Here is a 23,754-nt window from a genome sequence, read left to right as displayed (position 1 = left end):
ACACAAAAAAAACCTCAAATAAAACCTGGACAGGAATATAGACAGACAGCTATAGAAGTGCATCTGAACTGAATCATATGTACTGCAGTAGGGGATGAGCAGAAAAAATAGATTGCATATTTATAATTAGAATACATCCTTATCTCTCTCTTTTGAAATGTTGCAGCTTTCTTGGAAATATTTTGAGTGCATATTTTAAGCTCCATTCTCCTGAACTGAATTAGATGAGGTGTTTCACCAAGGAGTAAAATACTTGTTTGCAATTTAAGGTTTAAGTTTCAGCCACCTATCCATCTCTGTATCATTCGCTTTGTCTTTTCTTTTTCCTTGTGTTCGCAGACCTTATGTAAAACGGTGTTTGTTTGTATCAAAATCTAATTTCTCCATGCAAGAAAATAGTGAATGTTATTCAAAACAACCCCCAGTGTTTGACTGAGGTAAATTGGATGAGAATTTTTCACATGCAAAGAGTTAAAGCTGAACTGAAAACTTTAAAGCAAAGGGATAGCAGCAAACAGTGAAAAATGGCACGTCTGCTCCCTCTGACAAGCTTGCACTACATCACATGTTAGGAAGCACAGTTTTTTGAATCTAAGACCAGTTTTAGTTTTTAATAGGAAATAATTACATGGAACTTTATTTCCAGAGAGAACGTCCCTTCCAGCTACAGTGTTTTGCTTTGATCTGAGCATTAACTGGTAATAAAATAACCATATTTTGGATCCTAAGCATATTGATGCTTAAAGGAATGTTATGCTTTCAATCAAACTCTAACGTCAGATTATCCAAAGGTATTCATCCTCCTTTTGTCAGAAACCAATTTGTTCTTTTACTCCCGCAGCCCCTCACACGTGTTTTTGTACATTTTGGCATTTCATAGCAGAATTTGCACTGTCGAGGTGGAAAACTTGTACACGGAGTGAGATCACGTCCCAGCCCGGCAATCAGCGCCGTGTCCCACGCAGCCATGTGTGTGGCTGTGGCTGTCCCTTACACTTACACACCTCCATCGCGCCACTACTGTGAATGCGTATTTAGTTTTAAATCCCTCATTTTTATTGTTTTCGTTATTTTTTACCTGGAGAATCAATCACTGGGATCCATCCCAAACAATTAACCTCCCCTTTATATGATGGACCCAAGCGCAGTGCTTCATAAAGCCATGAAAAGGACATCCCAGACACCAGGACCCGAGCCCAGGCTTGTCACGGAGCATAAAGGGAGAGCCAAGGGGAGGTTTTATCTCTTTGCCCCACCAACTCTCGCTAGTTCTAAGTTTCAGTGTGACAATAAACCAGTTTTGATAAGGCAGCTCATGGATTTCTCTGCCACATAAAGTTTTCTTAATAATAAAAAAGAAGAAACTTTATCCCCGCTAAATTAAAATAGGGCAGATGTTGGATATGGTTCATATTAGCCAGCCCTTCACCCCTTTGCCCCTGGCACTAAAGTCCTGACTCTTGCTTTATTCCATGTCTGTTTCTAACTGGAAGGTATTATTCCTGCCCTTGCTCTCTTCTCGTATTTATTTTTTCAGCGTCTAAAATTAAACCTATTCATTTAGCAACATACGTTCTACTTTGGATTGCTAAACCTGTCCAGAGAGGGGAAACGTTTTCCAAAAAGTGATGCACCGCTGACCTTAAAACAAAACATAAGGCAGGGAAAGCTGCTCTTAAAAGGTTTATTTCTAGAGAGTTTTGTAGCTCTGTTGACGTTACAGGGATAATGGCTGTATTGCAACGGGCTTTCAAGGCCCAAGAGGTTTATGTTTGCTTCTGACCAGAAGTATAATAATGTTTTAAAGGTGCAGGAAGTCTCATCACTTTTCAGATATTTAAAACAAGATTGAAAAAAAAACCCTTGGGAAACATAGATGATGTTGGGCGGTCCTGCTGAGAAAGAAGGGCACAGACAAACTAAAAAAACAACCACCCCCCTGAAAACCCAAATAAAAATCAATATTAAAAAATCCCTAGCTTTGCCAGCTTTTCCCTGCTAGCTATATGAAAATCCTGGCTATTAAGCTCCTAGGATAGTACAGCTCTTTTCTCCAGGGTTGCAAAGATAGAATTTATTGTCCATTTGGAGCGCTCAAGTTTAGGCTAATAAAAGGCCCTCTGTAAGCAGAAATGCCAAAGTTGATGTTTGGCGTAGCTCTCAATGGTGGAGTTTATATAGGATGGGGCTCTGTGCTACTTAGAATTACTCATATCTCAGCAGCTGAAGATGATTTGACATACAGGAGTAAATGATAGTAGGCGATGGCTGGAGGTTAATCAGCCCGCCTTTCTGAACTGGGCATTTGAAAGCAGGAAAAAGTGAAAGCTGCTCTCTCTATCCCTTTCCTTTTCTAAGGCACTGCTAACTTTTATGATTTTTTTTTTCCTCTTTCTCTTTTACTATCTGTCTTTGTGCCTGAGGGCCAGTGAAAGAACACTGCAGATTCTAGATTGCTTTCAGAGTTTCCCTTTGCTGATGATGGATTACCATGTCAATTTAAACGGCATAGGATTAATTTGTTTCAATGATTTCTCTTTAGGCTGAATGCCAGTCTTTTTTTCTATCTCTTTCCTTGCTCTTCAGAATAATAATAATAATAATAATAATAAATCCTTAAAAACCCCAAACGCTTTTGATATCCCACGTTAAAAAGACAATAATAGAAATAGACAAGTTAGGTGTAATGTTGCAACACAGTTATAGGTTTGAGTGTTTTTATCTCATTTTAAGGGGCTGAAGCATACAGTCAGTCACATTAAAATGAAATTGGATCCAACGTTTATTCAATAAATACTTGTCTTGTAGGTAATCCAGAGCAGAGTGCTTTTGACACATAAGGACTTAATTTGTCTTGGATAACAAGTTATTAATATGGCACATTTAAACTTGCCACCTACAATAAGGTCATTTAGATCTATAATATGGCTCATGAGGGAACTCCATAAAGCCAGAAACAAAGTTAGGGACCGCCCTCGCACGGTGCAGCTCCCAAGTCAGCGTGTGGCTCAGGCTTTGCTCTTTCCAAAGAAAATTCTGAGCGGGAGGACCGATCCAAACCCCAACGGTTCACACCTGCTCCTCCCTGACAGGTGAGCAGAAATAGGGAGGGAGGAGGAAAAAACCCAAACACACCTTTTCTGAATGAGTAATCTCGAAAGCCGTGCTGCATCTGCAGGCAAACTCATTGCAGTGCCGAGTGAAAGAAACAACATTTGGTTCCGAGGGGAAATTCGCCTGCGTTTGTACTCTGCCTCGTCCACGTGCTCTGTGATTTTCTGGCTTTTAATAATAAGTGAGGAAGTTGGAACATAATCCACCCATAAATGTTACTGCTGTAATTTGACTGCTGTGTTTGTTCGCGCATTAGCCATATACAGAAAGAGAGGTGGGGACGCGTGTTGGCGGTCCTACCGCAGCCTGAACAAACAGAGGTCTTTGGGTATAGATTGGATTTCAGACCCCCAATACTTTGTGATCGCTTTAAAATTTGGAAAGCTGGGGAAGAGGTGTTCAGTTTCAGACCCGTCCTCATTGAACCACGTCTGCTAGAGTCCCATGGGGACAGGAACCCAGTGGGCATGCTGTATGGATGTGGTTTGACGCCGGCGATGCCTTCCCTGCACTGCATGTGTGAGCCTTGCTGTGCTGCTGCTTGATGTGAAGTTCTTGATTGCTCTTGCCCTGGCAGATTCTGTCTCTTTAAGTAACTAAATCTCATTTTTAAGCTCTTCCTGGGAAAAGGATGTTACACATGAGTAGAAAAATGCAGGCAAGAAAGGCTAATTGAATGAAAAGGGAGAATTACGTTAAAAATAGAGTACAATCTAGTATCACATTTTCACTAGTGTAACCTGAAATGAAGGTGTCTCCGAGTCCCTAGTGATGCCAGAGTGTTTAGATGTTGGGCACAGATGGAGACACCTATTGAAATGTGTCTGAAGAAGATTAATAGGACTTGTCAGTGTTGGGAAAGCACTGCTTTGCTGTAAATTTCTACTAGCACAAGATGAATTACCGATGAATGCTCAGTTATCAACCCCATCACTATCATTGGACACTAAATCAAATTGAGCAGTTATCTACAATCAGAAAATTTCTTTTAAAAATAGGCATACACCTTAAGGCTTAAACTCTTTAATAAGACAATAGCCTCTGTGGTATGTGTGTGTTCACGAAGGGATGTAGCTGAAAGTTTCTACACAAAAAGCTTCTGTTCTGAAACGAACTCTGAGTTTAGTGTGAAATCGGGCTTGTCGAACAATAGGAAATATTCAGAAATCCTGGTGGTACAATATAAGTTCTGCCAGGGGCCAGATGCACGCCCCTGGATTTTGGATCGGGCCCTATTTGTGAATGGCTTTTTGTCAGGGCTGCTTTCTCTTTATTTTTGGTGATGATAAAAAAACTTCTCTCTACCTTAAAGACTCAGCATCCTAATCATATATTAATGCAAAATAGCTGTCAAGACACAGGGTGTAAGTATAATGATAACAGCCCCCCCCAGCATATTTAGGAAATGACAGCTTAATATAATGAAATACACGATGAAAGAATAAATGAATAACTCTGAAGCTAGGAATATTTCTTTTTACTCTTCTACAAAAGGGGAAACTGTCACAAGCAAAACTACGGCGAGCGTTCACAGCCCCGTGGTACCGCATATTAGCTGCATTCACCATGTGACGCCGCTGATGACAATGACATTAAATAAGCACTATATATTTTTAGTTTCTAGGACTTCTCTTCCTCTCACTCAGGCACAGCACCGCTTTATCCAAGGAGATTTATCGCAGCATGTTTTCAGGAGTCAATTTTTCCCATTTATTATAGACAAGGGCAGTCATTTATGTATAGGGAGGGAGACAGGTACAGTGCTGTTATCTGATCGGTGTCCCCAGCACAGCCACCATCCTAATGGATGGTAAATTCCCACTGTGTGGGATCGGGCCCTGCCTGGGCTCCGCAGCCCAGGAATGCATCCTCCCCATCTCCTCCACATATCTCACCTGTGATGTGTGCTGCTTTGTGAGGAGGGAATAATGTGCCACTTACCACAAAGCACGGCTTCAAATCCTTTGTGTGTTTTGCATCCCCAGCTTATTATTTACCACCTTAAAAATGTGACTGGGGAAGGGACAGCAGCCGTTATCACCTTTATTTTTACACCCACATTTTTGGGCAGCAAGCACCCTGTATTCGGGCCGGATTCTCACTCGGATGGAAGTTATTACCTTCTGGCAGAACGGAGCCGATCTCAGCCAGCCGCAGCCCATGCCCTGCTCACACGGGCTCTGCAAAGCATCCCCTTGCTCATTTATTTCCTTTGGAGGGTATGATTCCTTGAACGTGTTCGCTCTACAGAGAGCAGCGGTCAGTTTCTAACTTTATTTTCCCCCCAACAAACACAGTCAGAGAATATTAACAGGGGATATTAATAGAGCTGAGTGCGGCATGGTGCTAGTTAGGTGTAGTAGCTGAGAAATATGAACTAGTGAGCATAATCCATAAACTCCATTTGGTTACTATAATACTCCAATCTGTATTTATTACAACCCCACTCTGATGCTTATACAACAGCAATTGCTAGATTTATACACTCTAATGGTTTCACAATAGGAAAAACCTGTGTTCTTTATCTTTCTTTTCCTGTCCAAAATAACCCCTTCCACATATACTTCAGGCTTCTCTGGACCTTGTCTGGGTTTAATCACAGGCTGTGGGACAAAATGTGCATTATTAAGAAATATAAATATTTTCAGAAGCAATCAAAGGGTTGAAAGATTGATTCGGCATGTAGATTGGATTTAATTCGAAGCAGCTTTGTTCTAATGAGTACTACTGGGATACAAAGACAGCAGCCGCTTATGGCCACCAGTTGGGAGCTTGGATTCGCGGCAGTAACCTGTCAAGAATTTCACCCAATTGCCAGGTATTAAACAGCAGAATTTTGGGGAAGTTGATGTCCAGCCTCCTCCATCAGAGGCTGGAATAGGATTTCAGAGTTCCTATTTTGCCGAAATGACAATTAAGGATGATTTCTTTGCGTAAGAAGGTGATTTTTTTTTTTTTTTTCCCCTTGCAAAAGTGAACTGTAGCTCACTGTTGGCTTGGAAGATCACATCCTCGCTGGGAGACCCAGCAGAAGCGCCTTCCTAGCCCTGCTTCCCTCAGAAAAGCCTGCAGCGTCCTACAAAACAACCTCAAAGCTGAGAAAACGGGACAATTTGCTGCTTTACCTTCAGATTAAAAAAAACAAAACAAAACAAAAACCCAACAAAAACCTAAAATTTCAATGTTTGAAGCAGGGGGCCACGTCACAGGTACTTGGGAGCGCAAGACCCTGGAAACTCTCCTAAACGTCGAGCGTACAGTTGGAATCACAGCACATACAGGATCAAACACCCACTAGTTTCTCTCTCCCCGTAGCCCCCCCTTGCCTACTTTTGTCCATAAAAGCAATAGAAGGAGAGAAAGCTTGAATTTTCTGAACTGTTTCACCCATCCACAGCTGGAATTCCAAAGTGAAATGAAAATGCCTTTAAAATCAACCCTACATGGGAGCCTGAGAGAACAAGTTTTCCTTTGTTGTAGGGTATAGTATTATTTGCTGTAGGTTTTTGATATACATTCTAAATTAGGCCTGCAAAGGAATGCTTCATCTTTAATTCATCACTCTCAGCTGAAAGAGATTAGCAATGTCTAGCACGCACCCTTCGTATGGTGCTGACCTCATCAAGTATGGCCTGAAATTAATTAGCCTCATTCATTCCAAATGGAAAAGGATAATGGAGCTGCATTTTAGAGATGACCATCACAAATTGTATGCAGCATATTTAAAATCCCTCCCCCCTCACTCCCCTCCCCATTTAAAAAACTATGTAGATTAAAATTCTTTCCAGAACTTGCAATATGTCAGCGTTATCAAGGCATCGGGAGCAGAAACCGCTCCGTTTTTATTTGTGGAACTGGGAGCCACATTTTGTATGTGTGGCTGTAAAAGCGGCGAGTCTGTCTTGATGGCAGAACACCTGGAATTAATTTGATATTTCCAGGTGCTCTGGAAAACCGAGGCATCAAGCACTTGATGTTTAAACATTCTTCCACCCGCTCGCTTAAATCAATATGAAAGTGGTGTCCCTTTGTCATTCATACATGCAAAGTGCTAGCACAAACTCCAGCTTGGCTTCAGAGTCCTACATCACTCATAATCTAATTAGAAATCAGAGCAGAGCTGAAGCAGCATTCTTTGTGGATTCTTGGGCAGCAAATAGGGATACTTGTCTTTTGTTTCCCTCCCGGATGGCATTGTTCACAAGCTTTCACACCACATCTCTAAAGGTGGTTAGGTGCCTCAAGATGTTGACAGCCCTGAAGGACAAGATTATTTAGGTATTTAGGTGCCAACCCTGGGTGATTTCAAACAGAATCAAGCAACTGAACGTAACCGGGGGGAGAAATAAAAGAAAAAACATCCAACGTGAATGAAAAGCTCTAATCTAAAACACAACCGATGTTTTTCCGCGGTAAAATTGCCTGCAGGGTTATCCTGCTGAAGTTTGCTGATTCTACCATGGTCAGCAAGCTCCTGGCTTCAGGCAGTGCCTCGGGGGCTGGGCACCACGCTGCCCTCTGCTCTGGTCAGTTTCTCAGAAACAGGGAACACAGCAAAGAACTCAAGCTTTCCCACAGGATTTTGGAAGATGCCAACGACTCACAATGGTGAGATCTGGGCCAAAAGCAGATTCAACCTGGATTCCTCCTTCTGTGCACTCCTCTTGTGAGCAATGACTGCTGATGGACCCCAGCGATGTGTGCTTTTCCCTCTGCCTGCTCCCCACCATCAGATCATCAGGAGGGACTGAGATAATTCTGTGGTAAGAGACACGTTTTTCCTCACACCAAATAATGCACTGTGCAGCTTGCACACCCAAGGCTGGATACACTGGGAAAAGGTTTTATGAAAATAGACAATCAGTTATTTCTTTTTAACACAAATTTTTCCCTTCCAAAGATCTCGTTCAGTAAGGCTCCCACTGAATCCAGGATTGAGCCCGTTGTTATTAATCCTAAACGAATTCACATTTGTCTACCATGAACAAAGCTGCTGGCCATCTGATAATCCAAATTTACTCAGAAAAAAAGAATGAGCAAACGTTAGAAGCAGCAGGTGAAATCATACCACAGTTATTAAGCCCTCTTTCAGGGGAAGCATAGGACAGATTAAATTGTTATGTTAGGCCATGTTGTGAGCCCACGTCAATTTTGTTTGAGATCTTATCTTAGCTCAGAACTGTTTCCTCCTAAATTAAACCAAATGCTGAAGACATGAGAAGCATATTGAACCAAAGATGCAAAACTTTGGGTTTAAAAGCCTTCTGATCTTTTGTCCACACACTAACAAGTTTTAGAGCTGCTGAATATTAAATAATAATGATTATCTGCAATTTGCATAAATTCATTTGTCATGCTGCAACACTGGCACAGATTTTTCTCACTGTTTGTTGCAACGAGGTATTGATTTTACCTGAAAGCTGGTTTCATTTGCCACAGATCTTACAGACTGTGATCCTATGCTTATATTAAGCCTCCTGCACTAACCAAACGTGGTCATTCATTCTGCCTCTGGTGCTCTTAATCTCCCTTTCCCAAACACCGCTGTCCAACACACAAACAAACCGAATTTTACAGTCAGAACGAACTGAACTGAACTGGCACTTTGTCCAGTTGTTACCATGCACAAGGAGTTTCTGAGATTCAGAAATGCGTTGTAATTCACCCTGCATAAGAAATCAAATTTAAAAGTGAGCTGAACAGACATTTTCAGGAATAAGGAAGTTTCCAAATAAACCAGCTTTTTAGCTCAGCCTTTTCTATGTTAGCACTGTAAATCAATATAGTCTGCACTCAGAAGAACCCAGATGATTTGAATTGTCAGAATTAAATACTGTCCTATTTCCCCTAACACAGCCAAACTAGGAGTCTCACTCCTGACACAGGACTTTTCTCAACTAGGGACAACTTACTAACTTCCTACAGCAATGATTTAGGCTCCAAGCAGTTCTGTATTTTTTTAGAAAACAAACCATTACCAAAAGCACAGCGCGCTTCATCGCTGGTGTCAGAGATGAAGTAATAGAAGAAATAATATTATTTAGCTGCTTCTAAAGACAAACATAATGATTGTACATTAAATAATGCGAGCTACTCAGCTGGACTTCCAGTTACCAATATGCAAACTGTGTTCATCCATCACTTCATTCACCTCAGCTGTAACCATTGGTTAATGCTCAACTGGTGGGTATTAACACTGAGCTGTACATCTGAATGGGAAGAAAAGGGGAGTGCAAAGCTGTATAATTAGCTGAGATGAGTAGGATACCATTGCCAGCCTGATTTGTTGATGACACCGGGCATTAGACAAGTAAATCTTTACCTACTGAAGTAACAGTTCACTTGCTTTCAGGAATGACATCCAGGAGGTACCTACTGCTTGGAAGTTCTGAGCACAATATAATGATTCAAAATGGAGGCTCAGCTTTACCGTGAAAAACTGTCAATGTTTCTTATTTTAGTTTCATTGCAAATGTTCAAGAGTGTTTAAATTTGGTCTTTATGGCTGGGAGTTAGGATCTCATCCATGAAGTACTGAGCACACAGAGCAATTTGGGTGATTTCCATTCTCATTGAGCAAAGACTAAGGAGGTGCTCAATGGCACCACTGGGGGTTTGTGTGTATGGTAAGGACCTTCTGTGAGTTATAGCTTGCTCCTATTTGCATCATATATTAGTTACCTACAGTAGTTTTTCCTAACCTGCTGAACATTACATATCCACACATATACAGTGAGCACATGTGCTGAAAAACTTAAGTATATTGAGTAGCCATTTCTGTTCTTTATCCCAGATATATTGTTTGCCTCTCCTGTAAGATTTTTTTTCCGTACATCCTAATGCCACCATCATTTTCTCATAATAACATAAATTAGTACTCTATAGGTGTAATTACAATAAGAGTATTTTACTGCAAATACTAGAAGTCCATAACCTGTAATTCACTTTTTCTGATACTCCTCTATTCTAACACAAGACATGTTATTTTAAACCATCTAGGACCTGAAAGCTAATTTTATACAATAATATATAATAGCAATGGAAGCTAAGCATCCTCCTTAACCCAGGTTTTACAGCAATGTTGCATTTCTTCACCAACTGGTGCTTGGTTCGCCTACAAATACCACACCTGCCATGCCCATTATGGTTGCAGTATGAGAAATAAACAAGAGGAAGCATGATATGTCTTTATCTGTTTAATTTAAGGCAAGAGTCTATGAAAACTTAAGACTGACTAGCCTGGAATAAATAATCCCTTATACTATTCCATGGCAGATATCAGGGGCAATAAAAGTATTTGTGCGCTCTACCATGAATCTGCCATGCTTTTCGTGACACCAGCTGCTCTTCTCTTACAGAGATGAACTACCACAAGACACTGTGCTTATAGGGACCAAACACGTGAAGACAGAGTTGATGGATCTGGAGCCCTGACTGCTGCCCGGCAATGGTTCAGCATGGACTGCTCTCATCCTGGCTGCTCTTCAACACTACGTTGAGCTGCATGAAGACCTAAGAACCAAGCCAACAGCAAGAGCATGACCAAGAATCTGAGAACCAACCTCGCACCAAGTGCATGACCAAGTTTACTCCTCTTCCAGACCATACCTGAAACATGGCATGAAGTTTCATTCTGTTCTTCTGCAGGTAGGAGCACTTTGTTCTGGCTCACATCTTTGTGTAGGCTCACTCTAGTTTACAGGCTTTAGTGTTAGCAATGAGCAAGTCAATGACGCTAAAATAACCCACGAAAACCTCTGTCTTCCTCTAGAACTGACATTGTTTCATCATTTTCTCTCCATTTTCTGGATAAATGCCTTCAGCATGAGAAGGGCACGCTGGCTCACATCCCACTTTATAGCTGAAAAGAACAAACTGACAAACATTTTTAATATGCTGCTGCTTATCAACATCCCAGTGAATAAAGGCTGAATGATATTTCCCTTTGGTTATTCATATGTGTACATGGATATGCTGATAAACTGCCACTTAGTCCAGAGGCTGTACAGAAAAAAATCACCAGATAAAATACACTATTCCTAGTGAAAACCTTTATGGAATACGTTCCTGCCCCAAGCTCCTACTGGGAGATGCACAATAATACTCCCTGAGACCTGGCAACCCTTCTATGTGAGCATATGGTCTGCTCAGCTCTTGCAGTACCGCTGCACAGCGAGTGAGCACACACAGCAAAGTCAGAGCAAGCAGAGGGCTGTTTAATAGCATGGATTCTGTGGCTACATCAAACTTTTCCAATACTTCAGGAATGGATTCTTTTTCTCTGCTATTGAAGTGAGCACTGTTTGCAGAAGCAGGAGTGAGTGGAGACAATCTCTTTGGGGCAGAAGGAGTTCGCAGCCATCTCCTACAAAGCCAGTGCTGACGTGGAAGGGTCCTGCCTGATGTGTCAGAAGTTGTTTTCTCATGGCACTGCACTGCCTTCATCACTTTTTTTGTCTCTAGATGCTATGTAATTTGCTCAGTAATTGGAACAAAGAGAGGGACCCGGAGGTAAAAATCCCACTGCTGATGTAGACTGGTGCAGGGCAAAACATCAGCTGCAGTCACTGTGTTTCTGAGGGAGCCAACAAAGCCAGGCGAGTCGGTGCTAACAAGCAGATCTCGTCCTGCCTCCGCTCCTCGCGCTGGCAGAGCACTGTGCTGAAATCACTGCAGCAGGGATCGGGCCAGGAATGAGCGGCTGAGTTGCAAAGCAAATTAATTCCTGCCAAAAAAGTTCAGCTATGCTCAGAAGTATGTAAAGTGTCCGATTTGAGAAGTGTCAAGTAGCATTTGTGACCAATTATCCAAGATGAAGGGGGCAGAGCTATGTTTATACGCACTAATCTTCAGCCAAAGTTTGAAAACTCCAATTCATGGACACGCATCAGATTTCCTTTCCAGGCTTGGCATTTGCCTGTACGCACGCACACACATTGCTCGGGGATGACAGGAAAACATGATTACGACTTGCAAATAATACAAAAAAAAAAAAGTGAGTGGAGCTGCCATGCAGCAGCAGCGTGGTAATTAAGCCTATACTGTGATAAGTGGGAAAAAAAAATCACAGACCACTGTATGAGTAAAATAGTTTTATCAGCTGAGCTGAAATATTACGGGTGATGTGTCTGCATTGTTATTTTTCCACAACCTGAGAAGTCTTGGGAAATGATCTACACAAAAGAATATGAACTGAAAGCTGCCTCTGCCATCTTCTGTTTAATTAACACAGGTATACCAGTTTAATGCAATTAATCAAGATAGTAGGGATTAAACAGTAACTCAGAGCTGAACACGACAATGTTATCAATTCTATGGTGCAAAAGGGCTGGAAGAAAATGACTGCAGTGACTAGAAGCACTGTGGGCAAGAAGAAGCTGACTGGAGTTTTGGGTGGGTTTCAGAGGTTTATATTGATCTATTGAAATTTAAGAGTTGTTGATTTTTCACGTGGCCAAGCAGTTACCCATCTTGCCCTTTCCTTTCCCCTCGCAGACCTTCCAGGGTAATCCCCTGAGTGGCAGCAACTCTTAAAGCGATTCCTCTCTCTTCTAACAGGTTCCTGATGCCAAAGGTCTGACCTTACAATGAGCAGCACACAGGGTGAGATCGGGCACTGCGCTGAGCTTCACACACAGCTATTTTGGTAACCAGAACTGTGTAGTCAGGATAGTACAAGCACAGTGAAGGATTCATCAACATATTAACTCTATCAGTGCTGTGTCTATTTCAGATCATAAACTCGGGCTTGCAGAAATCTCTGTCTGCAGGAGAGGCTCAGCCAGGCTTACTACTACATCCCGACCCTTGTTAATGCACATACTTCCAGCCCTGATGCACTGGGACCACCGCTGCCGGGTAAGAAGTTGGCTGCGTTTTCTGGGGTCATTCTCTTGGCTTAAGAATGTTAAATTGGGTGATAACGAGGAGTAACCACGTCCCTTTTTATGGTTAAGTTGACACTCGCCTTCTAGTAAACAGATGCAGCGATGACCCTCCTCATTTCTCACAGGTCACCAAACAGCCCTGGGATGGGAAAGGTTATTGGCCATTTACCAAACTCTGTTTGACTTGGGTTCATGGGTGAGAGATGAAAGTGCTATACTGCATTACCCATCCCCAGGGCCAGCCAGACTCCCTAAAGCAGTGTTTTATTTAACAAAGCAACTGCTGACTCATGGGAATCCAAAAGTTAAGGAAGTAGAGGACACAATTTCAACTGCAAATGCTTCCTTAGGGCAGAAGTCTTAAAGCGAGGATGAAACTCCTTGTTTCAGTGCTGCTCCAGTACACTTAATGATCAGCATGCTTCTCCTGTAACGAATCTCCCTTCTTACCACCAAAACCTCCATTGGGCAACTTATGGTGTTTCAGTCTCTACACTGTCCTGTTTCACTCCATCTCTCTGGGAGATGTTCCAACACTGGGGCAAGTCTGGACCAGCTACTTGCCCATAAACGCCTTCTAACAGCTTCAAAGACCAGTCACGGTGTGCCTTGCTGATGAAACAAGCAGTCTCAAGATCATACACGAACCATTCCCCCAACCTGAGCTACCCAAACATTTTGAATATCCCAGCTTCTTGGTTCTGGAGAAGCAGTCCTTGCTACTGGGATAGTTAAAGTCCTGCCTTTTGAAGATGATAGGTGCAATGCTTAATGATGCAATGGTTACAGGAAGGAGAACATCTGCTCAGATCAACCAAGAATTTAACCTGGTCTCATCCTGAATTCTTAAGACCTCAAAATCCCATATTGTTCCAAATTCTGGCAACGATCAAAATCCTCTTTTGTTTTTCTTCCTTCCTATTCTAGTGTGAACCATGAAACATTCAGAAGTTGCATTTATTGTTTGATGCTACTACATCACTGTAGTCAGTTCTGTTTCTCTTCTATTTTCTCCTTAATTTAATAGCCAATTTCCAGCAAGATCTTTGTTGCCTAGATCCTGCCAACAACCAGGGAACAAGTGCAAGCCAGCAGAGAAAATGAACGACCAGAAGGTAGGTGAAGACTGATAAATGCAGGCCATTCATGTGACAGAATCCGATTCATTTTTATGCCAGGGAAATTTTTAAATGGGACTTCTCCCAGTGGAGGGCTCACACTGCTCAAGGCCTGCTTCACTATAAAGACAACACATAATTATTCAGGCCTTATGATTACTTCTTATTACTAGATCCCCAGTCACAGGGAGTGAGGGCAGAGGTGAGCTCAGGTCCCAGTTTACTACCATGTGCTGTACAGTGGGAGCCCTATAAAAGGCGCTGTCTGCTTTATGGGGATGACAAAAGCAGCCATGCTGAGGGTTGAAGTGGCTGGTCCAAGATTGCAGATCATATCAGCAGCAAAGCTGAGGACCCAGCCCAAGCCTCTCTACCCCCAAATCTACTGGTTCAGACACTTTATATTTTCACATTAATTTTGAATCACCAAAATGATAAATTGAGCAAGTACCATGGCCTTTGAAACACTATTTATAGTATTTATAGAAAACATTTTGTTTACTTAGGCTAGTGGAGATTATTAAGTGAGAAATTCATCAGGGAACAAATATAGGCTGTGACTGAGAAACTTGTGCTATTCTGCAGTACCAGGATCCTGCCATCCTATCCTCTGCTGTCAGGTTGGGGTCACAACTACCATTTGGAGAAGCAACTTCCATGGAGATATGAACAGAATATGAATACAATTCTGTGTAAGTGGATTTTTGTTCAGTTTTAGTTTAATGCGATGTATAAAGTCTGTACAAAGTCTGCTGTTAAGCCCAGCCTCGTCACGAAAATGCATTTGGTCACTACACGTTCAATTCCATAATGCATACCTGTGTACCATACTATAGCAACACCTACTCCATTTATATATTAAAATTATTTTACCAGGTCAGCCCTTTGACATTTCACTTTCTTTTGTAAAAGATTCTATGGCACAAATCAGTTGTGCTATCTCTCTACCTTCTGATCAGTTGGCAGATTTTCTTAAGGCTATTTTAACTTATTGTAACATTTCTCTACTTTCTTATTTGAGTAATAGAGCCTTTCACAAGCATATTATGACATATAACAACTCTCAAAAACCAAATAGATACTCATTATCATTTTCTCTTAAGTATTTGCAAGTTCTGGGTTATCTTATGCAACCTTTACATGTTAGCTAGCGTTTTACCCTTTGGTAGTTTTGCTCAATTACAGAAGGTTATGATAATATACAGATGTGTCTTTGTAGATTTCTTTACAGATGATATCAATGAAATGTTCTGAAGTCTAGTAACTACTCAATACTAGTTTATATGGCCCTCTTTGCTCCTACTGCTGCTTTGAACCAACTTATTTAGTCATTTTGACTTTACTCAGATGCATTCCTTCCTGCTGCAACAGCAGTTATACAGGATGTTTGAAACCATGCAGTCATTTCCATTCTGGATTTCATGAGGGTTTATTCTTGTCTGAGTGATGAATCATACATACATCCCTCTGTGGATTCCAGGTGAGTTACTCACACTAGGTGCTTCCAAGTAATACACAGAAAGGTGCTGAGAAAATGACAAGTCTGCCCAGTCAGAAAGCTCAGCAAAGGTAGATCAGAGAAAAATGCCCTTAAAATTTTTCTAGGGGAAACCCAGGACCAAAAAGCTTTGCCTTCAAAAAAGCATGACAAGCAGGGAGGTGGAGTTCGTGCATTACTGACTGACCAACGGCTGCTCCCTGTCCTCAGAAATAGATCAGGAAATAACTGAAAGTACCTGGAGATATCAAAAGGATAATTAAGTTTCATTGTGAGAATAAGAAGGTAATCTGTCTAGACAAATCTAGGGCCTAGTATTGAAAACTGTAGTATCTGAATAAAAAAAATGAGTAATTTTGAATAAAGATGTCTATCAGGACTGTAAATTCAGAGGGTAAAAAAGTAGCTTTGCTTAACAGACCATCTCTCCATCTTCCTCTGACTCATTTTCTTGTTCTATTTCTTCCTTTTGTGTTCTTGGGGGGGAAAAAAAAAAAACACATGTAAAATCTGATACTGAGAATGCTTTAGCTTCATTTCAACCTTTTCTTCTCAAAAGGTTTTGTTCCACTGGGAAGATTCCCCCTAGCTCAGCCACAGTGGAGGAAGCCTTGCAGAGCCATCTGCAGACAGAACAGCTGTATTTTGAGGGGTTCTCCAAAGCAGTCAGGACCCTGTTCTTGTGGAGCTCTCAAAAATGCTTTTGAACTGGCATGAGAAATCACCTGGGACCCAGAGCAGAGCACAGGGTGCATAGGACAGTATTTCTTTTGTGCCTTTTTTGCTGAGCAGAACTGCTGCACTATAAACAAATGTGAGTTTTGCCTCATTCTTAGATAGTGTGAGTTATGAAAGCCCACTCCAGACATAATGAATGTATAGATCATTTTGACCAGATCATAATCTATGAGTAAATAATGTTCTCTGAAAACGTATAGGTGAAATAAAGAACTTGCTACTATTGCTCTATTGGTATCAGGGATTACTGATGAGGCCAACATAGGTCTGAATCTTTGTGCTGGAGTTTATATACAACGTAGAACTAATGACAGGGTTTGGCTAGCAAATTCCATCCCAGATTGGGATATTCAGGGATTATACAGCTGCAAACAGAACCTACACAGAATTTTTCTGTCTCTAGACTTTATCACAAGCCCCAAACTCAGATTGACCGGCAGACACACAACATTTATAGAACTTTTCCATTAGGCTCCCCTGATTTTGGTAGTGATAATTAATAAGCAAATCCCACAGCAATTTTCAAAAGGAGCAGGACTCCGGTGCACCTAGTCTAACACCTATAACACCTTCACTGCACAAAATAAGCCTGAGGACACCACGCTGAGGACCCAATGGCTGGCTGCTATCACCATAGGAGACTTAGTTTTAAAGAAGCTGGCACTTAAGTGACATCTGTGTGTAATGTGCTGCCCTATCCAGACACTGGACTCCATGTATTGTGCCCTAAAACTAGAGAGGAAGTCACTGGGAAAAAAAAAAAAGGAAAAAAACACGAGGGAATAAAAGTACTTTTGAAAGAGAAGAAATCTACATTTCAATGAAAATCCTTTCAAGGCATTTCAAATAAGAGTCTGAGAGAAATAATTACAAAGTTTGGAGAGAAAGAACGTTAGCTTTGATATCTTTTTCTTCTATGAAGCAATTAAAATAAGCAATTTTTCAAATACTAAGCAGAAAATTACTAATGGCTGAACCCAAAAGCTTTCATTTCCTTCTTGGGGCCTTTATTCTTCTAAAAAAAGACAAAAAAATGTGAAGGTGGTTTTCCAGATAGATTAATGCATAAAGCAGTCGCTAGTTGGATGTCATAAAAACTACAGCAGCATAGAATAGCTGAGATTAAGAGCTAGATCTAAATCATGCAACAGTCCAGTTAATATCAATGTCTAATTAAGAAATGCATAAGAAGTCTGTAATGTTGATTTGATGGAGAAAAACTCTAATAGGGTTTCTTTTGGAATTTTCCATTTCAATTGCTGTGTAGACTTTTAATGGATGTCCTCTCCAGTCTTTGGTATTAGCAGGAATCATCCTCAAATTAAAACCAGGGCCTAAAATGGAACACAGGTAGACAAATTAGCTTGTCTGGGAAGCAGTCCGAATAGCATGACAATGTGAGCTCAACCTGAAATTTTAGTACAAATAGAAGAGAACAAATGTCTCAAATCTGGTGTGGAAACCCTATCTGCTTATCGTTTAAACAATTTAAAAACCCTGTAATTTCAAACAATGCAATGTAACCTGTTTCCTCACCTCCCTCAGCCTGCCAAAATATGCAGAAAGCCGCAGACCATTAGGAATTATTAATTAGCCTTTTTAAATTGGAAGACCTACTATAGCCATGTAGTCTTTCTGTAGCCATTCATGTTACTGTCACCTAAAGGTGGGCTCTTCTTGGCTTGTAACAGCATTTAGAACACGTGGCTCCCTACCATCAACGCAGCAATTAGTCTCCCACTCCCTTCTGGGTAACTAACACACTCAAACTTTGAGCAAAAATGAAACCTGTGGCATCTGTCCCAGATTATCCAGGATGTTTGGTCTCTAGGTATGAAAGGAGAACTGGTTTTACATTGTGTGTCACAGATACCCTGAAGTTGTTAAGTTACAAGCAGTGTAACTGTTAGCGTGCATAAATCCTCACAGCAAAGAGGGAGAAAGCATAGCACTGGCTTAAAGCAGCAGTGTGTTTGTTATCTCCACTTTGTTGTTGACCCAGCAAATCCGGGGGGAATTATCTCAAGAATCCAGGAAGACAGCAAACTCAAAATAAGCCCTATGACCTAAGGAGCAAGCACACGAGGGAGTCATTTTTAAGTTCATTAGAGCACATTAAAATACAATACACTGACCATGGTAAAGGCAAAGCATATTATTCCTTCTGCCCACATATTTCTTTCAAGTACTAAATCCATCTAGAGTCCTTTCAGAATCATACCATAAAGCCTTGCCACTTCACTTTACAAGCAAAGCGGAAAAGACCAGAGGTAAAATCAGAACAACAGTGAAAGTTTGGCACTTCCAAATTGCTGTCATTGCCTGAAATGTCACAGTCTAAATCCTTATCTGGCATTTTTCCATTGATCAATGAGGTACAGATGCTTCGTATTAAAAAGCAATACCATGGGACTGGGGATGCCCCAAGGATTTTTCTCCTTGAACAAGGGAGCTATGACATTCTCAGCACGGCACCCACCCTCTGAATGACGAGGGTCTAATGATGTGACATTCAGCTCATAAGAGGAGTCTGATTTTCCTCAAATAATTCCGCTTGACTGTATGACTGGGGAACTATCAGGTTTTCAAAATAAAATGGAGCACAGCTTTTGCAGGATGCTTTCCCTGCAAGCCTGGATTTATGAAATACATAGGAAATAAGAGTATGAAGCTGGCTGCCTTCTGCAAATAATACACAACAGAAAAAATAAACAAACCTTAACTTGTCCAACACACTTGAGAGCCACAAATTTCCTTACTGTTTCACTAAAGGAGAGGACAACTTCTTTCCTCCATAAAACCGTCCTTTCAGACATTACTACAGTCATGACCTCACTGTGGTTCCTGGATTCTTTCTGAAAAAATGAAATGAATAATACACCAGTGATCTCATCAAAGTGTAAAGGACATCTTATACAGGAGGAGAAAGAATATCTGGAGAACCTCAGTGCTCCATCTGCATAAAGACAGTAGAAAAGGGACTGTAACATTGGAGAGAATGAAAGATTCAATGCCAGAGATGCATTTTTCCATCTTATAAACAATTAGGATTCATCTTACATATCACACTTGCCATCCTTCTAGCTGTCCCTACAGGTGTTCTTTTTTCTCCTGCCTTTATCAATACTTCTCTTGTCTCTTCTGTGCTTTTCATACATGTTTTAACATACTTGCTTACTCTTTGAATCATACACACTACTGTTCTCAACTACACTCAAAATACATTTTTAGGATATAACACAGTGCTGCTACACAAATATTCATAAACTTCATTCATAGCTTAGATAATTCTGGCTAAGGACATGTTTCTTCATGTTCATATAGTTCTGAGGCCAAGGAGTCCTGGGTTATGGCAGCTCCCATCTATTTTGGGGCCCTGGCAGTAATCGGGAGGGCAGGCAGGGAGAGATGCTTTGTTTTCTTCGGTTGGACTATCTATGAAAGAGTATTGGTAACTGACAATTCCAACCACGTTTTTCAAGCTGAGGCTGAAAACAAGAAAATCTGCAGAATCCGAGTACAGCATTCATGATGCAATCTTATCTCTTGCACCCACAGGTGCACCTCACTCTGGCCTGAGATGACACGTTAAGGGATGCAACGACAAACCGGTTCCCTCACGCCACAGCTGAGTGTCACATAGCTGCCCTGGGTACGTGTCAGTGCTCTGCCACATCTCTGCTCCTCTAGGAGCATAGCGCCAGCACAACCTTTTCCTATCCCATCACCATTGCCCACCTCTTGATTGCTGCAGGCTTGGCAGGAGTAGACAAACCTATACCTTCCTATCCTCAGCACTGCTCAGCCAGAAAAAAGCCATAGGGCTTTCCCTGCAGGGGAAAGCTTTAGCCAAACCATCACTTCTGCCAAAGGAATGAGGAATTCCTTGAGGTAGGCTTCCTTGGATGCAAGTAATTCTTCCCAAGCTAAAGCAGGGTTATAGCTGATACATCTGAGTCACAATGTGGATTTGCACTTTACCTGTTAAACATAACTAGTTTGTGTCCAAAATACAGGTTCTATTCCTAACATCGCTTACATCTTCACAACTTCTACATGAGCTGTAGATGTGACAAGCTGAGTGTCTGAGACTTCTCTCACAGTCAGCAGGAGAGCAACATGTAAAATACCTGTTTTTCAGAGGTGAGGTCACCAGCATCCCCACTGGTACATCTGCTTTGCTGAATAAAACTCTAGAGATTTGCAAAACTCCAAAGTGCCTAAATTGAGTTCACTGGGCCCACACAAGATATCATTTGATCTACTCATTTAATAGCAGGTCAGTGTTTACTCTCTATACAAAATATTTGCTCTTTTACAACAGCCAGCATCTCACCAGTCCTCATGTGGGTACTTGTATATTAATAAAGGACAAAAAGCTAAGAAGTTAGAAGAGAACTCAGGACACCAACAGGTCAAAAAAGAGCCTAAATACATTAAGTAGCTTCAGAAAAATACTAATATCCAATATTTCCCTGCTCAAACTGTGCAGCTGTTGAAATGAGACTGCCTGAGCGGAGCTTCCAGAGGGACATCTCTGAAGCCTTGCACAGAGCCATCCACATTTGGCTTTGATGGTGTCAAGTATTTCTACTACCTTTTTTTTCCCCCCACACCTCAGAAAAAAATCTTCTGACTGTAACACGTTTGCACTTGATGCCTTAGATAGTGGTTCTTGCTCTGTGACCTCCTTCTGCCTTATACAACATACATGAGATAAGTGCTAGTCATATACGTCCTAATTCTTTCTTGATTTCATCTGATCTAGAAATACCTTTTAGATATCTGCAATAAAGATTTCTAAAGATTTCTTTTGTGTGCACATCTTCATCTATTGTGTTTGGCCTTTTAGAGTCATCATGATTCTTACAGGATACTTGCAACGCATGCATCCAAACATCACTGTTATGCATTGTGCTTCTTTCCTCCCCTCCTCCCCCCGTTGACTATTCCTAAAGTTTTTTTGGGATGGCAGAAGCAAAATTGATCATAATAATGCAAGTGAGAAAACAGGGAACAAATGACCAGGAATATAACTATTTAAATGGAATTTAGATCTGCCATTCCCAGAGCAATTTGATTTGAATTAAAAACCGAGTAATTTCAAAAGTCCATTTAATACTGGGAAAACTATGAGCAGAATGCATAGGTCAGACCACATTTCATCTACATCCAAGATCCCAGCCATGAGATTACATATCTCAGAACAGACACCTCCTTAAAGAGGCTGTTTAAATAATAAAACTTCTCGCAATAATCAGAAGAGATGCACTGAGGAGAGGAAGCACCTGCTTCACAATGAAAAGTTTGATTTTAGAAAAGGCTCATTAGGTTAAAAGAACTGCACTGTAGCAGACAGCATGGCTTATATGGATCTTCATGGAAGTGACTATTTAATTAAGAGGTAGACATCTCAGTTTTCCCCTGAAACTCACACTAGAAATTCAGTACAAAGGTTTGCTGCATTTTATCAGGTTGACTTCATTACCTTCAGGAGCAGCAGAAATTGCATTTGTTTCCCTGGGCTGTAGAATACAGAGAAACCCATGAAAAGAAAGAGGAAAAATAAGAGATGCTGATTTTCTTTGGATGAAATAAAAAAAAAAAAATAGGGCTTTGAGAACATTTGAGTATAGTATGCTCTGGATTTTTAAGAGAAGCTCGAAGAAACAATTTTAAAGAAACATTTTCTAAATGCATGTCTGTCAGTTTATTTTCATTTTGTGTTGCCATGTATAATTACGAGAAACTTACAGAAAACCCATAAGACTTTCAGTCTATTAGAAGTGCCTTTTCCAAGATTATTCTGTAGGCTATTACTTCAGCCCGTTGGGTATCATGTGCAGGCAAGGTGTAAGATTATGCACATGAATATTTCTGCCTACCACTTCTGTGTGCTGAGACAATACCAACTCACACTTTCTTCTATCATTGGTCCTTATTCCATTGAGAATATTCTTAATTACCAGCAAGACAATTGGGTAATATCATATAAAGCATCACAGCATCATTCCTGCGACGATTTACACCTGCTAAGAGCCTGATTATTGAATTTTAAACCATATAGTAAGCTCAGAAGGTAGACAATATTTTCTACAGGACACTGTTTCTATTTTTAATATAACTACTCTCCTTTTTCCAATTCATTGGCAAAATTCTCTTAAAAGATAGAATTTTTGTACACAGACATCATTTCTGAACATCTGAGCTGTCCTGACAAACTCAGAGTGCTCCTATAGTTTGTACTTTAAATCAACTCGAGTCTAAACACTGAATTTGACAACGTACATGAGGGTCACAAGGAGCACATCCCTTCTTGGGGATTCTAAAGAATACAAATAAAAATACAGAAATAAAAACAAGTTCACTGCATTCCTTGCTCCACTTTGAGATTACGGTTTTATATGACTTTTATTTGTATTTATACACAACCCTTGCAGGATTATTCCAAAATCTTTGGGAACGATGGAAATTCTGTGGACTCCAGTCTCTGCTTTCCATTATGGAAGATGTTTGTGCAACAGGTTTGCTGAGGATGGAACACTAATGAAAAGGGTAATTTTATAAACTCATCGGGGAGGGTAAGTGTCCAGCAGAAAAGAAGTCACACAGAGATGCAGAAATTAGTCTGCTTGAAACAAATAAACTAAGGAATGCCTGCTAAGGAGTTGTGAATTTCTTTAAAACTGTTACCACACATGGAACACTTCTTTTTTTCCCTAAATCACCTACAGAAACTCTGCAGCTGAAGATGTTTTGATAGCAGTTATGATCAGAACACCACCACTTCTCATACGTGAAATACAACATTGGGAAGGATTTTTCCGCTCCTCAAATCACTCTTCTGAGGCTTTATATCAATCTCAAGCAATTTGCCTAGCCATTTCTATGATAAAATAGGTGTTTTTATCCATTTAGAAGAGCAATAAAACTAAGGAAAATTCAGGCAGAACATGCTCTTTCTTTAGAGCTTCAACTCAGATAGTAAGAATCTGGTTTGTGCCGTACTTCTCTCATGAACTCAACTTTCCATAGTGCATTAAGTGTTGTAATAATGCAAATCAAATACAAATTTTAATAACTCCTTCCATTAAAATGATCTATTAAAGTTTTAAGAGTCCAACACTTATGAGCATTATTCTAATTGCATGATTTTGCTCGGGGCAGGTTTTACAGATCTGCCTGATCATTGGATATTTGCACATTTAGGATTATTTTAAATTAATTTTTGGAAGAGTTTCAGTCTCAGTAGCAACAGTTATTTAATAGTTGTCTTGTGGGTAACTACGCATCTGCTTCCACATGGGAAAAAAAGACTACATACATTTAGAAGTCTGGGAAAGGAGGTGGCAGAGGTTTATAGAATGACAAGCAATATGAAGAATATTCTGAAGCAAAA

The 23,754-nt window shown here is 40.7% G+C and overlaps 1 long non-coding RNA gene across 9 annotated transcripts in view; it reads left to right on the top strand.

Annotated features, from left to right (window-relative positions):
• Nucleotides 1–23,736, top strand: part of LOC104912866 — a 27,705-nt gene extending 3,969 nt beyond the window's left edge. Inside the window, exons 1-8 of one of the 9 annotated variants that reach the window (XR_004161086.1) lie at nucleotides 7–7,877; nucleotides 10,473–10,761; nucleotides 12,673–12,760; nucleotides 12,848–12,972; nucleotides 14,029–14,116; nucleotides 14,705–14,811; nucleotides 19,914–20,007; nucleotides 22,796–23,474. This is a non-coding gene — a long non-coding RNA (uncharacterized LOC104912866). Of the gene's footprint in view, nucleotides 1–6; nucleotides 7,878–10,472; nucleotides 10,762–12,672; nucleotides 12,761–12,847; nucleotides 12,973–14,028; nucleotides 14,117–14,704; nucleotides 21,166–22,795 lie in introns of those variants that run through there. The other 8 variants (XR_002119017.1, XR_002119015.1, XR_794962.2 and 5 more) reach the window with 8 other exon arrangements.
• Nucleotides 23,737–23,754: the final 18 nt, after the last annotated feature.

This window comes from Meleagris gallopavo, chromosome 12, assembly GCF_000146605.3.
Source record: "Meleagris gallopavo isolate NT-WF06-2002-E0010 breed Aviagen turkey brand Nicholas breeding stock chromosome 12, Turkey_5.1, whole genome shotgun sequence".
In the NCBI taxonomy this organism is placed as follows: Eukaryota; Metazoa; Chordata; class Aves; order Galliformes; family Phasianidae; genus Meleagris; species Meleagris gallopavo.
Note: the sequence above shows the minus strand (reverse complement) of the source record. Positions and strands in the feature narration are given on the sequence as shown.